General features: G+C 39.3%; 1 pseudogene; it reads right to left on the reverse strand.

Moving 5' to 3' along the window:
* Positions 1 to 2,283: 2,283 nt before the first annotated feature.
* Positions 2,284 to 2,401, reverse strand: LOC124617080 (annotated as a pseudogene).

Genomic DNA, 2,401 nt, shown 5'->3' on the forward strand with positions numbered 1-2,401 from the left:
ACGACTTTCTGAAAAACGATCCTGTGAAAAATCAGCTTCACAGTGAAGATGAAGAGTGAGATTGGCCTCCCATTTTTAGATGTGTTGATCTACTGAAGGTCTGATAATACTCTAGGGCACAGAGTTTATAGGAAATCTACCATAACAAGCAGCTATCTAGTAGCCGCTTCGCACCACCATCCAGCCCAGTAGCAAGTTAGTGAAACACTGATGGCCAATTGCTATGATGGGATACAGTTGGGACTACATTTCTCTGTCAACGCAAGATAGACTTTTTCCGACCTACAACGGACGTGCCTGACTTCCTCCACACTGCAGTACCATAACAATTTACACGTGGTTGTGTCAAAGCATGTATCCCCAAAACTGGAACGACACTAAACGAACGTGTTAAAGAACACGAACGCTACAAACGTTTAAGACAAGATGCAACAAAAGTGAGAACGGAACACCAAGAACAATGGGACCATGTTATGCAGTTTAAGAACATACTTTTGCTAGCCACGTAAAGTAATATTAAGAAAAAGAAAGTTCTGAAGCAGTTGAAATATCGAAGAATGAGCACAATTTCTATAGAGATGATGGCTGCAGGCTTCCGTCTTCACAGTTAGCAGTTACTAAAGAAGTGAGGAACATAAAGTTACCAGAAAACAACCGAAGTGGCACAATAACAGTAATTTAGAGTGCCCCTCTCTATCAATATATCTCAATGACGACGCCCAGCAATTTCAACCCGAATATTTTTACGGAGTAATCTAGTTCTCCGAAAAAGCGCGGGAAAATAACCTTTTATAAGTTAATGCGACGTTGTCTTTCAATAGTGTTCAGCCTCCTAGGGACACCAGTAGAATCCTGGAGATGATCTCTGCAGAGGATCGATTGCTGAAGAAGTTTGAGGAGCCTAAGGACTCAGAAGATTTTATCATCAATATGAAGATTAATTTCATGTACAAGACTGAAATCCATTTAAGTAATATTTCGTTTGGATTTAGAATGCATTAATATTTAGAGGTTTTTCAAATACCATTAACAGTCACCGAACTTGTTGATTACATATTTTATTTACTAACAACATGTTTCGAGGCTAGACCTCATCATCAGGCAACAGCGACAGTACAGAAACTTCTTACACAAGTTCGCATTGATATATATATATATATATATATATATATATATATATATATATATATATAGAATAGTCTTGATATGTAGTGCAGTCATCCTGTTACAAAAGAGAAGGACAACCTATTAACAGGGGTTGTCCCTTTGTGATAATTGTTTTAGGGCGCATGATTGTCTGTTCGCAAGAGAAATTTTTTAAATAATAACTCACTTTGTTCTTGTCAAGTAGCTTTCTTCTTATGAGGCATTTTCCATTTCTATGGCTCTTTAGAACTTGGTAGCCATTGTTCATTAAATTTCGAAGATACTTGGAAAACGATATCACAAACAACTCAAAAGTGCAGGAGAGCAAGGTGGCGATCAAAACAAAGCTTATTTCGATTTAACTATCGATATGTCGATGCTGGTGTTGTTAGTGACTTGCAGTGCCTACTGCATGTTTTGTTGTCATATCACTGATGTAGGTAGAGCAAATATATTACAAAACGAGAGACTGTGGCAATTACATATTAAAAATGACAGTATAAAAATGATTTTAAAGAATGTTAAAGATGTTTCTGGGACCTAGATTCATAGATTATATTAATTTCTATAAATTTTCTGTTACAAGAATATCCAATTCAAATTACTAAAGAAGTATAAGTTGTACCAAATGTATTCGGTAGGTATACTCAAGCCAATATGTATGTGTGAATCCAACAGACACGTATACATCCAGGTCTCGATTGTGTGTATGTACGAAGTAATATCAGTATTTATTGGAAGACAGAGGGACACAATGTGCATCACAGCGTTGCGCGCTTTCTAGGAGACTGCATCAGTTCAGTAAATCACATCAAAGTGATTGTACTGTTCCAAACTATGCATTGTGTCAAAATATCTCGTTAAAAGCAATAATAAACAAATGAAACTCTATATTTTAAAAGCTAGTAAGGATATAAATTAAACTAAACTCCTCCAGCACAGGTTATGAAGGCCCAAAGGTACCGACTGGCCGCCGTGTCATCCTCAGCCCACAGGCGTCACTGGATGCGGATATGGAGGGGCATGTGGTCAGCACACCGCTCTCCCGACCGAAGGTCAGTTTCCGAGACCTGAGCCGCTACTTCTCAATCAAGTAGCTCCTCAGTTTTTCCTCACAAGGGCTGAGTGCACCAAACTTGTCAACAGCGCTCGGCAGACCGGATGGTCACCCATCCAAGTGCTAGCCCAGCCCGACAGCGCTTAACATCGGTGATCTGACGGGAACCGGTGTTACGACTGCGGCAAGGCCGTTGAC

This window comes from Schistocerca americana, chromosome 5 (assembly GCF_021461395.2).
Source record: "Schistocerca americana isolate TAMUIC-IGC-003095 chromosome 5, iqSchAmer2.1, whole genome shotgun sequence".
NCBI classification, from domain to species: Eukaryota; Metazoa; Arthropoda; class Insecta; order Orthoptera; family Acrididae; genus Schistocerca; species Schistocerca americana.